We start from the raw sequence: 6,046 nt of genomic DNA, 5'->3' as shown, positions 1-6,046 counted from the left end.
GAGTCCTTCATGCAAACTTACACATGCAGTAGAAAGTAGGCTGCAACTTTTGAGCTTCTGTACTGATGCCTGTTAGACTCTTTCTTTTGATGGCTGAAAATTGTGCAGTTTTGATTTTGGTTTTGCTGCTACATTTTATTAAACAGTATAAATATTATGTCGCCATGCATCTTTGTCCGATATTATATAAGAGAACCCCCTTGTGGTAACACTTAACGATTAAAATGCAAATGGCTGAGGGAAAACCTTTAATTCTGTGAGGGATCGAGCTACTCTTAAACCTTAGATCAGAAGTACTTGTACAGTGAGTTTCTAAACATAAAATGTGTTTATACTGAGTAGGGAGAGCACTGGACTGTTTCCTTGATCTGAAAGCAGGCCAAGGACAAAGAACACAGGAGACTCATGTTTATTTTAAAGATGCATCGAGGACAAAACTTTTTGTTTATAGGTGGATGTTTATCTGCAGATAGCTTTTGCTTAACTAGAAATCTTGCGTCTAGTTATAGCCTACTTTTTTCATCATCACCGCGATTATTTTTTTTTTTTGCTAGATGCAATATTGTTTTCACTCTTGAGCTCTTAAAGCACTCTGTTTACTGAGCATGCTGGTTTTATTTTGTTTTTAAAAAAATCTTAAGCCCTGAGCAAACTGTGTAAATGCATCTGTCATAAGGTCAGTCATCAATCCATTTATTACTGTTACAGTCGTCTGATTCTACCAGTTGGCAAGTGGTTGAGGTGACTTACACAAATAGATGCAGGTTTGCTTGCGAAGAATAAGATGAAGCTGAAAGTTTGGTGGCAGCAGCTATGTGTATCACACCGCTCCAGTACTAAACAGAAGTTCAATACAAGTCACTGGTTATATTGAGCAGCATTCATGAGAGGCCTTTTTAGTTAAAATACAGTACGAAAAGAAGAGAAGCGTAAAATATCAGCTTTCTAGGTCAAACTGGACTGTGGGAGGATAAACTAACAGCAAAATTGAAATGTAATGTCAATGCTTTATCCCCTTGACTGTTTTTGTTACGTAAGCCCTCTAGGGGAAATTTCTGATATCACACTTTTTTTGTAAATACATCTGAATTCTTACCTCGCAGCTTTTCAGTAGGTATGATAGTCCTTTGGGTTCTTCCTTGTGGCATCATCTGCTTTTCCACCGTGTTCTAATTAGTAAAGAAGGAATCCTTCAAACAGTATAAGATTACTGTCGCATTCTCTGTAGTTGAGGGAGAACTCTGACTAACTTGATGTCTTCAATAAAATAAAAGATGTAGAATATATTGTCAAAGGTTGTTCTGTTGCTGCCAGAAGGAAAACATAGAAAGAATATTCCCAATTTTTTGTAAAACGGAAGGTTTTTTGCATACTTTTTACTCTTTAAATAAAGACACTTATACTCTGCTAATAATTATGTATTTCTTTTGTGTTTTGCATTTTTTTGGTAATTTTACATGAAACAATTATTTTCTATTTTTACTCTGATAAAATATTTGTGCATAAAATGTCAATATAGTAAAATAAAAATGTTATACAGCTAATGCCTCTTGATTTCTTAATTTTTCAGAAAGCTGTTTGTAATCTCATTCAGGTGCAATCAGTTTAAAGGTTAACAGATGCGCTTTACTCTCATTACTCTCAAGATTGCAAGCTCGTTACAGGAAGAAGGCAGACTGTCTTATTTTCTGAAGATGCATCTTTGGGTCCTTGGCTGTGTGTTTCTGGTTTTGACCTGGAACTTGGTGTCCTTCATGTCTTATTTTCTGAAGATGCATCTTTGACTGGGTCCTTGGTTGTGTGTTTCTGCTTTTGACCTGGAACTTGGTGTCCTTCGTTACTGTAACTGCTTTCTTTAACATCTTAATTGGAGGTCTCAAAATGGTGCTTTGATAAAAATAATGATGGAAGCGTAGCAGTAGAGTGAAACGGAGCCCTGTAAAATATTTCGGTTTATGCTTGTAAGAGTGTTTAAATTTGAAAGGTTCATGTTGACCTGTAAACTTTGGACTTTGTTTCATTCTTGCAAATAGCCCCACTTATTTCTTGTGGCCCGCTAACTCAATTGTTAGTACTGTCCTCGTTAAAAGGAAGATAACATTCTGATTATACTGTTATTACCTTATTTTTCAATCGTGTCTCAATTGGAATATTCTCATTATACCTCTGAACTCCTCCATCTGGACTGTCAAATTTAAGCCTGAAATATTTTGTCATCTTTCAGCCTACCAGATCACTTGGTTTCAAAATGTTTGTTTAGCTCAGCAGCAACAGCATGAAAGGGACTGAAAATAACTTTTCAGAATATTTCAGTAATTTGTTGGCCACCTATAAAGTGCATTTACAAGTGTTCAGTATCTTATTGATTGAGGACTTTTTATTTCTGTTTATAGTAATTTGTTTCTTTATGCCAGTGAGAGTTTGTTTTGGGATTCCCATTCCCATACCGAGATTTTTGTTGGAACAATATAGGGAATTACAAACTAACAGCTTCCAACTATCGGTCTTAAGCAAAATACGCTGACCTGGGGCTCCATTGCCTGAGAGAGAAAGAAAGAAGGATGATGGAAGGTCCATTGACATAGGTTTATGGGGAAATCTTTTTTTTAAGAGTGTTACGTAAGATCCATTCACAGAGGTCTATGGAGAATATTTTTACTGACTGGACCGGGAGGGTTTGTTTTTCAAGATCATACATATTCTTAAAGGCTGTGGGTTTAATATAGCCGTATCAGGAGTTCTACGATACATTTGGGTTGATGCTGTGTAATTTTTCTTTTGGAAAAGTAATTCTTAATATGGTTGATGCTAAACAGAATCCTCCTTGATAATCACAGGAGCGGAATGATGACTGGTGTCGAGAGTTGTAATGTGGGACTCCATACATTTAGACGTATTGTGATTCAATTATATTTTGCATCTTTGTTTCAGGATCGGAGCCTGCAGCATCTCATTGGGCACCAAACTGAAATTTTATCATCGTGTAATTTGAAACTAAGGTTAAAAAAATCCTGAGGAGGGAGGAAAAAATATTGAGTGTGCTTTTAATTAAAATTGTTCTTTACTCATGGAACCGGTCTTCTGGAAACTGAGATTAAACGGTGCTACTGGCAGTGGTATTGGAAGATATGTTTGTCACCCATCAAACAGCTCTCATGTACCTGGAAAAACAGAGGAATCTGTTATTGTGGTTCATGACACACAACATCTGTGTAGGTTCTTTTTGTAGGTGGTGTCGCCATAACTGGCTATGATGGGAAAGAAAGGATCTGAAAGTAATTAATTATTGATCATCATTGTAAGCAACTTACTCATGCAGTTACTTAATAAAAATAAAGGCAGTTTAAGAGAGAAGAAAACTGCATCAGAAATAGTTGAATCCTCATGTAAATAGTTGTCTCATTACCAGAAACAGCTGAAACTACCTGCAGTGCATTAGTTTTAAATTGCCCATCAGTTCTCGCATTGTAAAACAACTGCTGGGCAGCAGATAGTGATGAAATTTCAGTTTGTTCTTTACAGTGACTTTCAGGCTGCCAGAGTTGGAAGTCGTCGTTCAGAAACAGCGGGGAAAAACACTAGTTTAGCACAGCTTTGATTTGGTGAGTGTGAATACTTGTGGAAATGTTTAATTTTGTCTGTTGAATTGCTTCGGGTATGCGCTACTAATGATCTAAGTGAGCTGGGAGGCTTTAGTGTTAAAAAAAACAAACAAACAAACAAACAAATGCCAGCACTGTCCATAATAGATCTCGTATCTTAAGACACACATTTTTTTTCTTAGCTTTGCAACCTGCCTTCCAACCTAAATGGAAGAAATTAGCATTTAGGAGCCGTATTTCTAGTCCCGAGTGGGACTATCAGAATTCACTAATCAAAGTAGAATACTGCCATCTCAGCAGACAAAAAACAAATTATATGAATTAACTGATACATAACATAATATATATTATCAATCATAACTGAAGCAAGCAAGGATGGCACTAAACAAACTGTTTCTTAGAAATCAGAAGATTTTTTGTTTATTTGAAATTCTTCCCACTTAGGGAAAGGTATTTTGGGATGAAAAAATGTTGGTTAGCTGTTTCCCCCTTCATCCCAGTAATCCTAGGTTTTTCAATACTCTCATTTTCAAGGACTCTGCAGGAACTGCTTCGTGGGAACTGGGTTTGTAAAAAGCTTCAGCTGCAGAAGACAATGAGAAACCAGTATGTTTTAAAAAAATCTTGTAAGAGTGAAAGCTGCAAACAGCATGTATGGGAAAAAATGAGTCTGGAAGTGATTGCAAGACATGAGGTTTAATGAGATTAACTAGGGGGAAGGACACCTGCCGGGTGCAGTTCTTTAAACTTCAGGGTTTGGACAGAAAAAGTATTATTTTACCCCCCACACCCCTCCATGAAAGCAATGTTTTATTCCAGAAACTGAAAGCAGAATTATTCCCAAAATGAAGCATGCTCTTTGCCTCCAAAGGCATGCCAACGTGGTGGGCTTCACAGAAACTGCCCTGTGCAGGAATTCATAATCCATGCCTCAGGAATTTGATTTCCCCCTTGGGATCAGAGGAAGGAGGTTAGAGACGGCCAGTGAGGGTGTGAAGCTCACTGTGTAGCTGGGGTCTACCCTGGATTTTGTCTGCTAAAAACAGCTGAGGGAGGCAGAACTGATGGGGAAGCAATTTGGCTAACAATAAGATGACCTGAACTGTACCCAACAAAGAGCTAGAAGCTGTAACAGGAGCTTGAACTTGTCCTTGGGAATTATTCACCAGGCATAAAGTGAGCCCTGTAAGAATGAAGAGAAAAAAAAATTCAGCTGGGGAATACTTCTAGTGTGGAGGGGGTTTTTACAGAGAAGAGCTGTGTCTGTCTGTCCTGCTCTACCAACTTTTCAACCCATGGGCCTGTTAGATCTAAGGGGTTGCAAACAATAAACGTTCACAAATTCTGCAAAGCCGAAGAGCCGAGTTGGTGCAATCACGCTCGAACTGGTGTGCCCGGGCAGGAAAATAAAGCATAATTCAGCCTTTTTGCAATCAATAGTATGCTTTTGTGGACTGGCCACTGGCTGAATTTGGCTCAACTGGAAAAGCAGGAGAAGACAGACGATTCTGTCTGGAGAATCGCAGGAGAAGCTGCGATTCATGGATACGCATGTGTTGGGATGGAAAGGACTTTATTTTGGAAAACTGGTTTCAATAGGTTTTTTCATTAGTCTCGTTGCTCCTGAAATGCTTTGTCAAAGGATAGTTCTTCAAGTAGAGGAGGAAACCAGTTAAAACACAGAACCATACCCATAGCTGATTTATGACACTGAACTGGCACTAAACTGAAAACAGCACCATTAATTAATTTCTGAAAACTGCTGTAAAAAGCTTATAAAGCCAGACAGGTGCCAATAGGGGTGAATTTTTCCCTGGACCAGAAGTTGAGTCAGGCCCGGCTGGTGGGTAAAAAGAGAACAGACAGCCTTGGCCTGGGTGCTCTGCTGGGGTAATCATAGAATCACAGAATGGTCAGGGTTGGAAGGGACTTCTGGAGATCATCTAGTCCAACCCCCTTGCTAGAGCAGGGTCACCTACAGCAGGCTGCACAGGACAGCGTCCAGGCGGGTTTTGAATGTCTCCAGAGTGGGAGACTCCACAACTTCTCTGGGCAGCCTGTTCCAGTGCTCCACTACCCTCAAAGTAAAGAAGTTCCTCCTCATGTTAAGATGGAACTTCCTATGTTCAAGTTTGTGTCCATTACCTCTTGTCCTATCGCTGGGCACCACTGAAAAAAGACTGTTCCCATCCCCCTGGCATCCTCCCTTTAAGTATTTATAAGCATTAATAAGATCCCCCCTCAATCTTCTTTTCTCTAGACTAAAAAGACCCAAGTGCCTCAGCCTTTCCTCATATGAGAGATGTTCCAATCCCCTAAACATCTTTGTAGCCCTTTGCTGGACCCTCTCCAGCAGATCCCTGCCTTTCTTGAACTGGGGAGCCCAGAACTGGATGCAATACTCCAGATGCGGCCTCACCAGTGCAGAGTAGAGGGGGAGGATG

This window comes from Charadrius vociferus, unplaced genomic scaffold (genome assembly GCF_000708025.1).
Source record: "Charadrius vociferus isolate BGI_N301 unplaced genomic scaffold, ASM70802v2 scaffold201, whole genome shotgun sequence".
Taxonomy (NCBI): domain Eukaryota; kingdom Metazoa; phylum Chordata; class Aves; order Charadriiformes; family Charadriidae; genus Charadrius; species Charadrius vociferus.
Note: the sequence above shows the minus strand (reverse complement) of the source record.